The 17915-nt window shown below is 46.4% G+C and overlaps 1 long non-coding RNA gene across 1 annotated transcript in view; it reads left to right on the plus strand.

Moving 5' to 3' along the window:
• LOC308633278 overlaps window positions 1–17915 on the plus strand; it is a 399929-nt gene that overhangs the window by 203340 nt on the left and 178674 nt on the right. Inside the window, exon 8 of the long non-coding RNA XR_014018743.1 lies at window positions 7227–7374. This is a non-coding gene — a long non-coding RNA (uncharacterized lncRNA). The remainder of the gene's footprint in view (window positions 1–7226; window positions 7375–17915) is intronic.

The following is a 17915-nucleotide window of genomic DNA, read 5'->3' on the forward strand; positions in this document are numbered from 1 at the left end:
CCCCACATTAAACAAACAGACAAACAAACAAATAAATATTGCACAATACCTCCCTCCCATGGGTGAATTTAGGCTGACAGCTCACTGATAGAGCTTGTGTCTATCACTAACCCAAGGTGGAGCTTGTTCCAGCAAACATCTGGGTGTGTCACTATTTATATTCCATCCTTCTGTACTCGTCCCTGGCAGCTGTGGCTCAGCCTTCCAGCAGTTGCCCAATAGAGTGTTGGAAACTTTAACTGTTTTTGCATATCACCATCGTAAGTGAGGTCCCAGATGACCGTGAGTGGTGTGTTCCGGGGCTGGAGAAGGCACTCAATGGAGCTTGAGCCATGGTTTTGCAAATGTGTTTGCCCTGGTAGGACACGAACTCATGTGGGCAGAGTGCTTAACCACTGAGCCACATCCCCAGTCCCCCTTTATTTTTTATTTAGAGACAGGGTCTCACTAAGTCGCTCTGACTAGCTTTGAACTTGTGATCCTCCTACCTCAGCCTCCAGAGCCGCTAGGATACAGGCCTGTACCACTGCACCCAGCCCCACCAGGTCTTCTAACTCAGTGGTTCTGGGTTAGCACCTGGCAATCAGCATTTTTACCAAACTTCTTAGAAAGGTCCATTCAGCTAATGAGGTGCTATCAATAGTGTCTGTATTTCAAAGACCCACAAACATAAAAAAAAAAAACCATAAAAAAAGACCAACAAAATTATTAGTTTAAAATAAACACGAAATTGCAAAGTGGAAACAGCAATGCAGATTGAGTTTTCTGTCAACTTGTTCAGTGCAGCTCAACTTTCACAGTCACATGGGGGTTATTTTTTTTTTTTATAAACAGAGAGAGAGAGAGAGAGTGAGAGAGAGAGAGAGAGAGAGAGAGAGAGAGAGAGAGAGAGAGAGAGAGAGAATTTCAATATTTATTCATTTTTTTTAGTTTTCGGCGGACACAATATCTTTCTTTGTATGTGGTGCTGAGGATCGAACCCAGGCTGCACGCATGCCAGGTGAGCGCGATACCGCTTGAGCCACATCCCCAGCCCACATGGGGGTTATTTTGATGTAGGTTAGGGGCCTACATTTCATGTGCTGTTTGGAGGTCCAGGAAAGCTACCAATCCCAAGCCCCAGAAATGCTGCTCTGAGAAATACGGCCCTGGTGACATCTTGTTCCTGCATTTGGAAGGACACTTAGAGGTGTCCTTCTTCAATGCCCAGATGTTACTATCAGGCAAACCAAAACCGAGAAGGAAGTGACTCATCCAAGGTTACACAGCGAGTTCTTGAGGAGGTCTGACCAGAGCCAGCACTTACAACCCGTGTCCACGTGCCTGTGTGTGCAAGGGCTGGTTCCATCCTTCCCAAGTCTTTTCATTTCTTTTACTTTGATTTCTCTTCCCTGTATTCCCTGTGTCCTTAGACCGGTCTGACACCAGTCCGGGATACCTGGAAGTGGGGGAGAAAGATGGCAGGGGTCTCAGGGTGGAAACTGCTAGCCCACAGCAGTTGCATATGACAGAGCAGGCTATAGCCCCCGTGGCTGTGGAGGAGGAGGTGCCGAGTCCCTTTGAGCTGAGGCATGAAAAGCTGGTTGGTGTCTCAGCAGCCCATTGAGTTCCAACTAGTGCTGGGCATTGGGTGCGCTGGGATGCAGCTGACGAAGCTGACAAAGCCCCTGCCCACAAGAATTTATTCAATGCGTATTTGCTGAGCACCCTACCATGTGCCCAGCACCGTGAACAAAGCCGGTGTGGTGCTTAGAGACTTTGCAAGACAGGCAATGACAGATGTCAGATCCATAGCTATGAAGCGTTTCAGATGGTGCCGAGTCATGTGATGAAAATTTGAGATAACGAGAAGGGGAGTCTGCAGGGGCAAGGCAGGCATTTGAAGTCTTGCTAGTGGAATGAATGGATAGTAAATTCCACATTCTCTGGATGGTGATGTACGCAGGCCATTCATTCTCCTACTTCCTTGTTTGCTCTGACCAATCGTAGCCAAAGAGTCATGAGCAGAAGTGATGTGTCATTTCAGAATACTAGTGAGAGACCCTTCAGAGGTCTCTCGCTTTTCAGACCTGCCACCTTGCAGTGCTTGAAGTGGAGAATGCTCCAACTGGCTGGTGCTAACACAGAGCACAATCTCTGATTGTGCATAACCCATGATAGACATGTAGACTGAAGGGGTTATTACTCTTTATTTCTTTAAAATTCTGCAATTTGGGGATACATGTTAATGCGTCATAACATTGCCACTCCTGACTGTTACAATCTGCAAGGCAAATAGCCTGGAACTGTCACCTGGATTGACTGGTAGGGGCTGCCTGGAGCCCTGAATGGGAGAAAAATCTGAGGTCCCATCTGGGCTCTGTAGAATGGATTGGTGACAACTGCAATGCCCACAGGTGAGAGTTGGCAAATCCTCTGGCTGGTTTTCAGGGTCCTCAAAATTCAGGACCTAACACACCCTCCCAGGGGTCTTGGTTATTTTCTTTCTGTTCTGGCCCCAAGAAGGTCTTGTCCCGAGCACGCAGTACCTTTCTCCACTCCAGTGCTTCATTACTGATGCCACCATCATCCACCCACCCATGTGCCATGGTCATCCTTCACAGGGGCTCTCAGAGGATTTTTCCTTTGCAGCCCACAGTGACCCTGCTGTCCTGAGCCCAGACCACGCAGTGCCTACACTGCATTAATCTTTGACAGTCTTGCTTTGTTTTCTCACACTTCATTCCTCCATGGTTATCTAACATTCCTTGGGTTGAAGTCTTGACTCCCTAACTAGTATGCACACTCAGGGAGTGGCCTTAGTTTTGCAATTCTTCACAGCAGTGTCTTGGTGATAGCAGGCACTTAAGAAATCCGTTCCAAAGAATTGGCTGGATTGATGGAGTGAGGCTAGGGAGGAGAGGGGAAACAGTGCGGTCATCTAAGGACCCCCCTCTCCATCTCTGCGCTTGCCCAATCCATATGCCTCCCACTCTCAGGCCAGTCCTTCTCTGAACTGCTGGCCCATTTCAGCGTGGAGATCTGCCCCCGGACAGTGACTCTTGTGCTCTGGGGGTGACTGCTACAGCAGCCAGTGCAGTGCGTGGCTGGGCTAAGCCCTGGGAGAAGGAGCGTGTCAGGGCAAGATGAGACCCAACATGGACTCTGCACTGATGGACTTCCCAGGGAGCTGACTTAAGATAAGACGAGGGTAAGTGTGAGAATTAGCCCAACAGGAGCCAGAGGAGTGCTCAGTGGAGGTCTCAGCCCACATGAAGTGTGGGGGCTCTGGGGGATCCAGCACTGGAGCTGGGTCTGAGCAAGAACCACTAGTGGCCAGCAACACGTCTGAGAAGTGACATGGGCCTCCCACTGGGAGGCAGGACTTTAACCTCATCCTTAGCCCTAAGGGATGCTCCAGAGTGCTTTTTACTAAATTGACATGTAATAATTGCACATTTATGGGGTAGTGTGACATGGAATAATTGCACATCTAAGAGGTGTAGTGTGACAATTTGGTATCTGTATATACTGTAGAGTGATAAAGTCAGGATATCAGCATTTCCTTCTCCTTAATCATGTATCCTTTGTTTGTCCTTGGAACCTTCAAACTACCCCCTTCTGGTTCTTTATGATGCATGTGATAAGCAGTTGTTATCTGTGGTCACCCCACGGCGCAGGACAGAGCCTGACCTTGTTCTCCAGGCCACGTGCCTCTCCTTCTGCATTCGCTTCCTTTCCACTCCTGACACCCCTTATTTTTTCTGTGTGTTTATTCACATTCTTTGTGTTTGCTTATCTTATGTGAAAACCAATGTAACTACTCCCGTAATAAGTGAATCAATAAATAAGTTGATTAATTAACTTAAAAAATGGCCTTGGAGTGCCCAAGTCCCAGAGTGCCATCCATGTACGCCGGGAGTCCTGCTGCCTGGGGCTCCGCTCTTCCTCGTGGTGTGGTCACTGTTGTACACACGTGTTCTCAGGGAGGATGGACGCGGCGGAGTTTTAGTTGCGGTTTCTCAGGAGGATATTCCACTTGTTACTCCTCTATTTCCCCCTCTTTCTCAGGAGGCTTAAGACTGCCCTCCCCAATTCTCACAGTCCTGCCCCCCACTCCACCCCTAGGCTGCCTTGGAAACCGTCTCTTTATATACAGAGACACTTCTTTGGGAAGATGTGCGCATTCGGACAGGTCTCATGAGTGGGAAAGAGCACCGCGGCGAGCTCGGGGTCCCTGGGGGTCACGGCACCCGCGGCGAGCTCGGGGTCCCTGGGGGTCACGGCACCCGCGGCGAGCTCGGGGTCCCTGGGGGTCACGGCACCCGCGGCGAGCTCGAGGTCCCTGGGGGTCACGGCACCCGCGGCGAGCTCGGGGTCCCTGGGGGTCATGGCACCTGCGGCGAGCTCGGGGTCCCTGGGGGTCACGGCACCCGCGGCGAGCTCGGGGTCCCTGGGGGTCCCGGCAGTGCGCGCCAAAGCAGGGCAATGGCAGCATCTCCCTTAGAATCAAAGGTTTTGCCCTGTACTGTGAGACTCTGTAGGGAGCCTGGCAGGGGCCTGCATGGCTAGTGGCAGCATAAAGAGGTCTTTGGGAACAATTTGTCAGGAGTAGCAAAGCCTCACTTCGACCTTGTCTCCCTGTTGAGGATTCATTCGGGGAGTGGGCAGCTAGACGCCTTTTGGGGTAGAAGGGACCCCAGGAACTCATGCCATTCCTGCTCCTCAGTCTCTCCCAACTCCTAAAGGACCATGATGGGGAAGAGGGAGCACCTTGAGGAGAGTGGTGACAAGTTGTGATGTGACAGTCCCCAAAGGCACGTGTCCTTCCTGAGATCATGGAAACCTTTCGTCCAGAGAGATGCCAGCTCTTCGGAAAACGCAGTGCTTACCCCCATGGGGGTGACGGGAGGGTTGACGGTTTCCTCTTTTTTTGCTCTTTTCTCTTCTGTCTCATCTCTTCTCTTTTTCGGAACCTGCTTTAGTCAGTAGGTATTATTTATTGCCACAGAAGGAAAGAAGGACTCCATACGTGAATGTGCAGGGTCCCGTGTGCCCCCTCGGGTGGCATCAGAAGGGGCAGCGCGATCCCCGACTGTTCACCTGGCACACGCACAGCATCCGCTCTGCAGTGAGGGGCGGGCGGTGGTGCCGGGGTTGGGACCCCAGGAGCTGCACTCGGCCGGTGAGCTGGGGAGCCCCCAGCCAGGGCTGGGTCCAAGTACAACTTAGCGAAGGCACTCTCTGTCCCCCACAGGTGTCAGCACCCTCGTTATGGGGCTCTGGTCCTCCCCATCCCCTCTTTGCCCTTGTCCCACTGCACTTGCCCCATGGGTAACGCCGGACCTTATTCTAGAGACAGCCTCTGAGCACTGGGGGCTCCGGTCTCCCACAGGGGTTCCCCTCAGAGGCACGCAGCGTGTGTCAGGACAACTCTTCAAGTCTGCTCTTCACTGTGGGGACCTGCCAGAGGGCCACAGCCAGTGAGAATCATGGAAGCCATCACACCTGGCTTTTCTGACACTTAATTTGGTTGCATTTTTTTTTCCAGCTGAATTTCGTGACAGCTTCCTCTCCAGGCATGTCATCATTGGTCCCCATGGGGCCCGGCTCTTGCTTCCTTTTGTTTTTCTTTCTTCGTTTCCCTCCTCTTTGCTCCTCCATGGGCTTCTAGTGCAGTGCATTTGCTCCTTGCCTTGCCTGGGTGCCTAGTCCAGTGCTGCAGGTTCAAGGGGCACCGGGCAGCACCACTTGGCTCTGGCAGAGGCCGCCTGGGGCTTGGTGTTACGGAGAGAGTGCGTGAGAGCAGGAGGTCCCATGGTGAAGCAGAGAGCCTGGGAGGGGCAGGAATGCTGTGAGCACCATATTAATCCCTGCTGGAGGGCAGCCTCCCTAATGACCTCCCACTAGGGTCCCTCTCTCTAGGGTCTCTCCAACCCTCAGCATCACTGCACTGAGCTGGAAACTGAACCCCAAGCTTCCGACACAGGAACCTTTGGGAACACCCTCAAACCATATCCAAACCGGATCAATCCAGTCCTGGTGCCCTCAGTACAGCTGGTTCACTTGACACAGGACCTGCCCTGTTTACATCTCTGTACCCCGCCATGGACCCCAGGTGATCTCAGCTGGTTTTGTGATGAGCACCTCACACCTGTACCTGCATGGACTGTGAGAGAGTTTCTCTGGCCTGGACCCAGCACTCACGGATGAGTCATAGTGCATGTGCATATTTAATTTCACGAGTGCTACCAGATTGTTTTCCAGAATGACTGTACCAATGTACACTTCCACCAGTCGTGCTTAGGAGTTTCTGTTTCTCTACCCTACTGCCTGCACCTGGTATTAGCAGAGGTATCAGAAAAGATGCACTCGCCGGGGCCCTGGGTTTGTTTTTCTGCTGTAGACATCACTTTGCCAAGACAGCATTTTGAGCAAAAAGAAGAATCGGGTAGGAAAAGAGGTCCTTTCTATTTCAAGTCTCTATCTTCTACTAGGGAAGAAGAATTTCCCCAGAAATCCCCAGTAGACTTCCCCTTATGTGTCCTTGGCCAGCCTGGTGGCCAGGTGGCCTCCTGGCCAGCCCCTCTCAGAGGTAATGGGATTGCTGAGGCTGTTTCAGGCTAGGAATGATTCTTCCCTGGCCTTAACTTTCTCTTGAGTGCCTTGCTGTTTGCCCTGAACTTGAACAGAGCTGGAATGTTGTGATAAGAAGTCAGCAGTGGTTGACTGGCTCCTCCACAGCCAACAGAGTCTCCTCTGCCAGATTGTCACTTTTGCTACCTTTTGGAGTGCATGCCACCTCTTCTGTACAAGGGATCAACCCGAGGTCTGTGTGATTGGCATCTGCAGAGTTTCAGAAGTGGTGGGTCCACCCCAGCTTGCCTGTTGCCTTGGGGATTAATGTGTCTGTGTCACTTTGGACTTTTTGCTGTGCACATGTCAGAGCCTGTCCCCACCCCAGCTACCCCAGCTTAGGTTCCTGCAGGATCCCCAGAGAGAAGGCACCAGGAGGATTCAAAGGGAAGAGAACTACAGCCCTGGCCCGGTTCCCTGAGTCCAAGACAGGGTGCTAGCTGTGGACAGGTGGAGAATGCTGGTCAGGGTATGGCACTTCTGCAGGTGGCTGTGTCCCCTTCACCCCAGCCACATGGGTACTGTAGTGGATGCCCTTGAATTTCTGGCTCACCAATCACATTAAGTTTTAAGTGATGCCTAATAAGTTACTGAGTTCTTACTCTTTGCAGGTGGCCTGGGGAGCTTTTCATTCCTGTGATCTTGTAGAAGTCTCCTGATGGTTCCCCAGAGTGTGCCTGGATCCCAGTCACAGCATGGACTGTAGCCAGACCACCTGCAGAATCCCGCTTTGGACATCAAGGAGCAGAGCAGCGCTGGGTGAGTAATTTGGCTTTTCTGTGCCATGTCTTTCTCATTTGGGCACGTAGAATCATAGCAGCACGTTGGAAGTCCTCTGTGGGCTAATGAACACAAAGTGCTTAAGAGGGACTCTTGAAAACCATTAGTTAGGTGCTATTTCTCAAAATGCAGGAACTAGGGAGATCCAGAGGTGCATATTTACTAAACCTTAGACGGCTCTGAGCAGCAGGGCTGCCATTTGAACCCCAGAGCTGGATTCCTTCCAAGCTCTGGCTGGGGGCAGGAAAAACTTAGAGTGGAGGGAACATCACCATCGTCCATCCCCTTGGCAGGAGAGTGGATTCCCAGCCAAAGCCTCAGTTATACTTTTCATAGAGTCTCCAGCCATCTACAGTGTAATGCTTCCAGCATTGGAACTTTTTAGAAGGTCTCAGGGGACCATGTAATGCTGGGCCACGGAAGATGGGCATGCACCAAATCAGAGAGGCTCTAGTCTGATTCATGCTTCCATCGCATAGCAGTGTTGAGCTTGTTTCTCGTCCTCATTACCCTCAGGTTTGAGTTATATTTTCTTCTGGAAAGGACTCATGGAGGGTCTCCTAAGCCCAGCATGGTCAGGGAGGCTCCTTCCAGAATGTGGGCGCATGAGCCCCCTCAGGTTTCCTTTCTTAGGTCAGTTCCCACCCACACACACTGACACCAAGTCAAAGTGCTGTCCCTCAACTCTGTTGGAGTCATTGGAAGGGCTAGGAACCAGGGTTTTAGAACCTTCTGGAAGAGAGTTTTCCTTTCTTAATGAAGCTGCACGGTGGGGCAGGCAGTGCTGGGGTTTGGAAGGGGTTAGCTGCAGTGTCTATGGGTTTTGGGGAAATAGTTACATGGGGCAACCCTTCAGCGTCCTCTCTGTCCACCTGAGCGTTTTCAGACCCAGGCCTGGTGCTGGGTGTGAGAGACTGTTTGCTAATGAATGAACGTCCAAGCCAAGCGATGTGTCTTTAAACAAAACAGATGCTGGCTTCAAGACACAGATTTCCTCGGAGGCCTTTGGAACCTAACTCAGCCGACTTAGTGACTCACCTATCTTTTGATTTTATTTCTTTTATTTTTTACGTTTTTGGGTACTGGGGATTGAACCCAGGGGTACTCAACCACTGAGCCACATCCCTAGCCCTTTTTTTTTTTTATATTTTATTTAGAGACAGGGTCTCACTGAGGTGCTTAGTGCCTTGCCAAGTTGCTGAGACCGGCTTTGAACACAAGGTCCTCCTGCCTTAGCCTCCCAGTCTGCAGGGATTACAGGCCTGAACCACCATGTCTGGCCTTAATTTTATTTCTTAAATTTGAATGTCTTTGACTCTCTTCCTCCCGCCCTCCTTCCCATTTCTCCTAGAGAAGAGAGCACATTCACCACCCCCCCCCCAAAACACACACACCTTTCTGCCCCTCTCTCCTGTCACACATCTGATATCTCACCAGAGATTTGGTCACTGCTGAGCTATCTTCATTTAATGTGGCTTTGACAGGATAGTTGGTCTGGAAATTTTATTTTCAATTAAACTTGCTTGTTGAACTGCCTCTGTTTTAAAAGGGTTCCATTGAGGTGGGTCATTATATAGCAGTTGCTACAAGGAGGTATTTGTGCTCGATTTCAGCTCTTAGGTAATTCAAATCAAATGCTTTCTATTTTCTTCCCTCGAGCTGTGTGCTGCCATCTTTCTCTTACGCTACAGGCGGTCTGTGAGTTATTTTTAGAAACCCAAATCAAAACAGCAATTTTGGCAGAGGCCATCTCTAGCCCAGCAGAGTAATCCATATATACCGATACAAACAGCCAAAGAAGCCACATCTTTAAAGAGCAACAACACCACCTCCCTATTTGTGGGGTTCAATGTTTGGGAACTGTAAGCTGTCTTTTGTGCTATTATATTCCATTCCAAGCTCTCAACTGATGTTGAAGGCAGTGGAAATTTCTTTTAAATCATGAAAGGTGTTGGCGTATTTTGCCAACATCTGTGTTACAAGATGGCAGCCTTAGGATTTCCTGGGGACCTAGTTTTGGCTTTTGGATCTCCAGTGAAACATGGAAGTCACTTTCTTTATTTTCTTAATCTCCTCTTTTCTTTCCCCAGAATACATGTCCATACCTCATTATGCTTGACTAGCAGGTAAACCTCTTAGAGTTAGAATATAAGTTTTTGGGCAGGGGCTGTACTTCTCATCTTGTTTCATGACTGACACTTGGAAGTGCTCAGCTGGTGAATGAATAGACAGATGAATCATTAAAATTTTATTTCTATTTCCTCTTTTTAAAAAAATTGTCAAACTTTTATTGCAAAAAAAAAAAATATTAAGTGAATGCATTCATCTTGAGGGGAAAAAAAATCTTCCCAAATAAGGCTGAAGTTCTTTCAGCTCACTACCCCCAATCCTTGCATCCTCATTACCTTGCTTAGGTGATATTTGTTATCATTTGGGAGCACATCTTTGCAGACCTTTCCAGAGCATTTACTTTTGCACACACTGAGGACTATTGGTAGACTTGGGATAAACAGATTATTCTACAGCTTATGCCTATCACTCAGTGGTCCATCAGAATGTAATCCAGATTAGCCATCTCTTCCTTTTTAGGGGCTGCATTGTTTGATTACATTAGGCAGCTACACCACCTTTGATTTGGACCAAATAAAGTCTTCCTTTGCTTTCCCATTTGTTATACTTCCACATCTCTTCTCATGTGTAGGTTTTGACATATTAGCCATGTCCCTGTCCTTAACCTCGGGATGTGTGCTGTGCCCTGGGGATCGCACAGCGGTGGAGAGTGAGTGATGGATACAGGATCGGCTCTGCCCACGGCCAGCTGGGTGTTTCTAGGCAGCTCAATTCCTCTCCCTGGACCTTATGTTTCTCATCTGCACAACAGACTTGGAGCCCCTTCAAGCTGTTAGACTCTAAATAGTAGGACTTACGCGTGTCACCAGGATTGATTAACAGAATGCATTGTTAGTTCTCCTTCCACTGTGTGCTGGGGTAGGAAAAGAGGCAATTCCCAGCTCAGAGCTCTTAGCTGATACCACAGAGAACCCCTGATTGGCTAGGAAAGTATTGCCTCTGGATTTCAATCTTCTTTACTATTATTTGGTCATTCAATTTAAATTCATTTTATTTTATTTAAAAAATTTATATTTATTATTATTATTATTATTACTATTATTATTATTTGCTGGGAATTGAACTCAAGGCCTCATACCTGCTAGGCAACCTCTTTATCACTGAGCTACATCCCTAGCCCTTGTTTTGTTTATTTTGCTTTGTTTGATTTTTTTTTATTCTGAGCAAGGATGTATAGTTATGGGGAAAGAGAGTATGAACCCTTGAGTTCTATTTCCAGGTTTGTCTAATTCCAGCTGTGTCTTCTTAGATAAGTCACTTACCTTCCCTGGGCTTTCACCTGTTAAGATCTTGATTCCAAATTAGCCAGGTATCCACTAAAATAACGTATAAAAGTTGAAAACCACATCCCCACATGCCAGGTTTCGCCTGGCATTTCTGAGCCTCCCCGTCCCCTGCAGACAGGTCATCTCATGCCTTGATGAGGTGACCTAAGAGACCCCCAAACCCACGAGATCTTGTTTCACAGGAGAGTTGTGCAGCTGTCCTGGCCCCAGATGACACATGCCGACCTCTTCAGTGGGCTCTGAGACAGATCCAGAGAAGGTTCTCAGCCCCTATGATTCACAGGTGGGGTTTCTCCCCTGCGCCCTGGGGCTGTGTGTGTGGTGGGGCTGAGGCAAAGGGTATTCCCCGGCTTTGTGGCTCAGGACCGCAAGGGTCACAGGATCTGATTCACCTGCCTTGGGTTTCCCTAAGGTTCTCGTCAGGCTTCCCATGTAGAGCAGGGTTCTGGCCCTTGGCTGGGCGATGGGCTTTGGTCTGGAGTTACATGGTGGTCTGCAGATGGAAGGTCGGGCCGAGTAGATGTGAGAGTCGTGCTCGGCAGTCTCCAGGGCTGGCTTTCCTGGTCCCTGTGCACTGTCGGGTGCTCCAGCCCTGAGCTTTGGCTCCTGGACAGTGCTCTGGTTGAGGCTGCCCGTGTTGAGCAGGTTCCTACAAGAATAAGCCCAGACTCTAAGGTGTTCTTCCGCTTGCTAGTTCCTCTGTGTTAAGCCCTCCAGCCTCTGCTTCCTGCCCTGCGGGGTCTTCATTAGATAAAATGACCCTCTGCAATAACCAGTTACTTCCTTCCTTTTCTTATATGGGAAACAAAAACCAAAAACCCGTCATTTTATAGGCTCTGAATCTGTAAATGAGCATCCGAAAGCCTACTGTGGGTGTTTTCACATTAAAATAAAACCAAAAGGCAGCACGAGAAATGGGGGGGGATGTCATTAACCAGGTAAACGTGGTCAATTAATAAAAAATAAGTAATTAAGTAAGTAAAGGGGCGGCAGTAACCATCCCAATATTTTCCCAATACTGCCCTCCTTATTTTAATCAGTTGCCTGCAAATGTGACTTGCATTGTTTAGGTCCCTCCAGAGCGAGGTACATTGTCCCCTGTTCTTGATCCTCCTCCAAGCTGTCAATACCATTTTCATTCACAAAGTGGAAACTTTCAGAAATGAGTCAACTTGCCCTGTGAATCATAGGTCCTTGATGTGAAATACTTGTTGCTGCTGGGGTGAGACGGGGAAAGTCAGAATGAATTCTTTGACCCAAAAAGTCAGTCTAAGTGAACTCTGGACAGAGAGGGTTTAATTTTTTTTTATAATGATTTTCTTTTTTTTTTTAAAGAGAGAGAGAGAGAGACATTTGGTATTTGTTTTTTAGGGATTGGCTAGCTTCACTGAGCATAATCTGCTCTAGTGCCATCCATTTCCCTGCAAATTCCGTGATTTGTCATTTTTTGGTGCTGCGTAATACTCCATGGTGTATAGATGCCACATTTTTTTTTATCCATTCATCTATTGAAGGGCATCTGGGTTGGTTCCACAGTCTAGCTATTGTGAATTGTGCTGCTATGAACATCGATGTGGCAGCATCCTTGTAGTGTGCTCTTTTAAGGTCTTCAGGGAATAGTCCGAGAGAGCAACTAAGAACAGAGCAGGGAGGAAGAGCAGGAAGAAAAGATTAACATTAAACAGAGACATGAGGTGGGAGGGAAAGGGAGAAAAAAAGGGAAATTGCATGGAAATGGAGGGAGACCCTCATTGTTATACAAAATTACATATAAGAGGTTGTGAGGGGAATGGGATAACAAACATGGAGGGAAATGAATTACAGTAGATGGGGTAGAGAGAGAAGATGGGAGGGGAGGGGAGGGGGGATAGTAGAGGATAGGAAAGGTAGCCGAATACAACAGACACTAATATGGCAGTATGTAAAAATGTGGATGTGTAACCGATATGATTCTGCAATCTGTATTTGGGGTAAAAATGGGAGTTCATAACCCACTTGATTCTAATGTTTGAAATATGATATGTCAAGAGCTTTGTAATGTTGTGAACAACCAATAAAGAGAGAGAGAGAGAGAGAGAGAGAGAGAGAATTTTTTTTTTTTTTTAATATTTATTTTTTAGTTTTCGGCCGGCACAACATCTTTGTTTGTATGTGGTGCTGAGGATCGAACCCGGGCCACGCGCATGCCAGGCGAGCATGCTACCGCTTGAGCCACATCCCCAGCCCCCAGGGAGGGTTTAAGGGGTGGGATTCCTGCTGTCCTGGGGCTGCATTGCAGAGGGGAATCCAGGGACTTAGAGTTTATGTCCGCTGTTGCAGCCCCTTCTGTAGTTTGTGCACCTCTGCATCGTGAGAAATGTCACAGCTTGGGACCTCTGATCCTGGGGAGACAGGACTGAAGGTTCTTAAAGACCAGAGTTTCAGTTGATCTTATGTGCATCTCCAATGAGGGCTTCCACCTAGAAGCTTCTCAGAAGTTGTGGAGGAGAAAGAGATGGTGCTATTGTTGCAAGTTGTCTGGCTTCGCTGACTGTTCTCCTCTTTTCTGCCTTCAGTATGGGATTCATAGACTCCCATATATATACACACACAAATATCAAAAAATATTATAAGAAAGCAGATATGTCAAAAATAGTATGAGAAAGTGGGAAAAATGAAAAGTTATTTATAATCTCATTGCCCTTGGTAACAATAGCAATTATCACCATCAATGTGCTATAGCCCATTTGTGTTATTTTGCAGTCTTTTTTAAACATAATTATTATCTTGGGATTTTTTTCAATTTTTCCATTTATGTTTTTCTACCAGCAATGCCCATGCAATTTCACAGCCTTTTCAACTACCATTTTGGAATTTCCTTTATCCATGTGGCTGTGAGTGATGAAATATCCTTCTAGAATGTTGTTACATCTCAAGAGAATTTCAGAAGTGAAATGTTTTTAAGCCATTTATATGCATATGTGTATATATAAATACATGCATTCTCATATACACAAATATACTTAATGAATATAGATTTACCAAAAATCTAGTGGAAAGTACCTTTTCCATATTCTATGGCCCCTCCCCCCATATCTCCTGTTATCAGCACCTTGCGTTACTGTGGGCCATTTATTACAATTCATGAGCCAATAATGATACATTATGAGTAACTATAGCCCATAGTTTCCATTAGGTCCAGTCCTAGTGTTGTGTAGTTCTGTGAGTTTTCATAAATGCATGGTGCTATAAATCCACCACTATGAGATCATATAGAGTAATTTTATTGCTCTAGAGCAGATTATGCTAAGTGAAGCCAGCCAATCCCTAGAAAACAAATGCCAAATGTCATCTTTGATATAAGGAGAGCAACTAAGAACAGAATAGGGAGGAAGAGCATGAGAAGAAGATCACCATTAAACAGGGTCGAGAGGGGGGAGGGAGAGAGAGAGAAGGGAAATTGCATGGTAAAGGAAGGAGACCTTCATTGTTATGCAAAATTACATATAAGAGGAAGTGAGGGGAAAGGGGGGAAAATAAATGAGAGAGAGAAATGAATTACAGTAGAGGGGGTAGAGAGAGAAGATGGGAGGGGAGGGGAGGGGAGGGGGGATAGTAGAGGATAGGAAAGGCAGCAGAATACAACAGACACTAGTATGGCAATATGTAAATCAATGGAAATGTAACTGATGTGATTCTGCAATCTGTATATGGGGTAAAAATGGGAGTTCATAACCCACTTGAATCAAATGTATGAAATATGATATGTCAAGAGCTTTGTAATGTTTTGAACAACTAATAATAAAAAAATAATTTTCCTTTGCTGCATCTATTCATCCACTCACCTCTTCACCAACTCTTGGCAGCTACTGATCTTCCAGAGGAGCTGGGATTACATACCTGAGTCTGGGCTTTTTACTGTCTCTCTAGTTTGGCCTTTTCTAAAATGTCACATAGTTGGAATCATATAGTACATTGCCTTTTGTGATTGGTGTTTTTCCCTTAGTGATGTGCATTTAAGGTTGCTTCAGGTCTATTCATGGCTCAATAGTTTGTTTTTAGAGCTAAATAATATACCATGGATGCACCATGGTTTATTTGTCCATTCACCAACTGAAGATTATTTTGATTGCCTTCAAGTCTTGACAATGTTGAATTGTTGTGTCACTTTTTGCCTGGATGTAAATTTTCAGTTCATTTGTGTAAATACCAAGGAGTACAGTTGCTGGATCTTAAAAGAATATTTTTGGTTTTGTAAGAAACTGCCAGACTCTTTTCAAAAGTGGCTGTACCATCAATCAACAAGTACATGAAAAAATGCTCAACATCGCTAGCAGTCAGAGAAATGCAAATCAAAACCACCCTAAGATACCATCTCACTCCAGTAAGATTGGCAGCCATTAGGAAGTCCAACAACAACAAGTGCTGGAGAGGATGTGGGGAAAAGGGTACACTTGTTCATTGTTGGTGGGACTGCAAATTGGTGCAACCAATTTGGAAAGCAGTATGGAGATTTCTTGGAAAGCTGGGAATGGAACCACCATTTGACCCAGCTATTCCCCTTCTCGGTCTATTCCCTAAAGACCTAAAAAGAGCATGCTACAGGGACACTGCTACATCGATGTTCATAGCAGCACAATTCACAATAGCAAGACTGTGGAACCAACCTAGATGCCCTTCAATAGATGAATGGATAAAAAAATGTGGCATCTATACACAATGGAGTACTATGCAGCAATAAAAAATGACAAAATCATAGAATTTGGAGGGAAATGGATGGCATTAGAGCAGATTATGCTAAGTGAAGCCAGCCAATCCCTAAAAAACAAATGCCAAATGTCTTCTTTGATATAAGGAGAGTAACTAAGAACAGAGTAGGGACAAAGAGCATGAGAAGAAGATTATCATTAAACAGGGATGTGAGGTGGGAGGGAAAGGGAGTGAGAAGGGAAATTGCATGGAAATGGAAGGAGACCCTCAGGGTTATACAAAATTACATACAAGAGGAAGTGAGGGGAAAAGGAAAAATAAAACAAGGGGGAGAAATGAATTACAGTAGAGGGGGTAGAGAGAGAAGAGGGGAGGGGAGGGGAGGGGAGGGGGGATAGTAGAGGATAGGAAAGGCAGCAGAATACAACAGACACTAGTATGGCAATATGTAAATCAATGGAAGTGTAACTGATGTGATTCTGCAATCTGTATACGGGGTAAAAATGGGAGTTCATAACCCACTTGAATCAAAGTGTGAAATATGATATGTCAAGAACTATGTAATGTTTTGAACAACCAACAATAAAAAAAAAAAAAGTGGCTGTACCATTTTGCTTTATACCACTGTTTCCAGTGATATGTCCTCAGCAATTGCACCCTTACCATAATTCTTCCTCCTACATGCTCAGGCAATCTTAAGCCAGTTATTTTTTTTAACATTCTGGGCATCAGATTTCTCACCTGCATCTTAGTAGTATTTCATATATATGCTCTTGTTTAAAGTGAAAGCAAATTTTGTGTAAATGTAGTGTATTTTCCGGTACCAACTCACCATTAATTTATGTGCACTAAGAAAGAAACATGCTTCCATATTAAATGATGGTATGTCCCTGGCTGTAAGACACATCAATTTTGGAGATGTTAAAATTTGAAAAGAAAGATGTATAGTTTAAGATCTTTGATTTGAAGACTGATGAGCACAAATACCTACTAAAACCCAGGTAAAAAAGAAGCCCTCAAAATCTGAGTTTGTACAGGGTGAACAGAGAGCTTAAAGCAAATGTTCTCTGATATATGGATGCTGATCCATAATGGAGGTAGGGGAGGAATATGGGAGGAATGGAGGAACTTTAGATAGGACAAAGGGAGGGAGGAGAAGGGAGGGGGCAGAGGGGTAAGAGAGATGGTGAAATTAGATGGACATCATTACCCTAAGTACATATATAAAGACACGAATTGGTGTGAATATACTTTATATATAACCAGAGATATGAAAAATTTGTGCTCTGTGTGTATAAAATGAATTGTAATGCATTCCACTGTCATATATAGATAAAAAAATAATAATTCAAGGGCTGGGGATGTGGCTCAAGCGGTAGCGCGCTCGCCTGCCATACGTGCGGCCCGGGTTCGATCCTCAGGACCACATACCAACAAAGATGTTGTGTCCACCGAGAACTAAAAAATAAATATTAAAATTCTCTCTCTCTCTCTCTCCCTCTCTCTCTCTCTCTCTCTCTCTCTCTCTGTCTCTCTCTCTCTCTCACTCTCTCTTAAAAAATAAAAATAAAAAAAATAAAGACACAAGGTTTAAAAAAAATAATAATTCAAAAAAAAAAAAAAAAAGAAAACAGTAAAAAAAAAAAGAAGAAGAAGAAGAAAGAAAGACTGGGGCTCCTTGGATGGGAATGGAGCCAATGTGACAGCATGTGACAGAGATCTTCTTGTCTAAGTGCAGATCTGGTGAGAGCCAAGGGGCTCAGAGCCGAGTCCAAGGCGAGTCACAGTGTCTGCTCACGGTGCAGACTGGGCAGTGAGTGGCACTCCCATGCTGTAGCAGTGTCCTCAGCCAGAGATCAACCTTCACCTTTAGCCCCTGCCAAGGGGCTGGGGGACTGTTGGCTGGAGCCACCGAGAGTGAAGGCCCAGTGAAGCACTTGGGGATGCTTGACCTTCTGTTGCTCTACTTTATTTCCACTGTCCTCAGAGAAGACGCTGTGCTTGATGTCTGTTCTTTGAAAGTTACTGAGAATAATTCAATGGCTCTGCCTATGGCCTATCACCGTGAAGGGCACATGCACTTGAAAAGACCATGTCGGTAGGGCCTGGGGCAGAGTGTTCCCTAAATATCCATTGTGAAAAGTCCTCAGCTCAGGGTAGTGGCTGTCCAAGAAAATCTCGTTCTTTCATTTTTTTGCCTTGATACCCAAATAAACCACGAGCAGGAGGAGATTCTCATTTTTGCACAGACGAGCAGTTTCTGAGGATGTTGCCATCACCCTTCAGCAGGCCCAGGGGAGGCAGAGGGCCAAGGTCCCTGGGGGTCAGAAGCCACAGCCAGGCCTGGACCCCAGGAGGCTGACCCTCTTACAACCTGTCCTCCTTGGGCCAGAGAGAGAACACCTAGGGCTTTGC

Source organism: Spermophilus citellus (assembly GCF_964194105.1).
Source record: "Spermophilus citellus genome assembly, chromosome: 14".
Taxonomy (NCBI): Eukaryota; Metazoa; Chordata; class Mammalia; order Rodentia; family Sciuridae; genus Spermophilus; species Spermophilus citellus.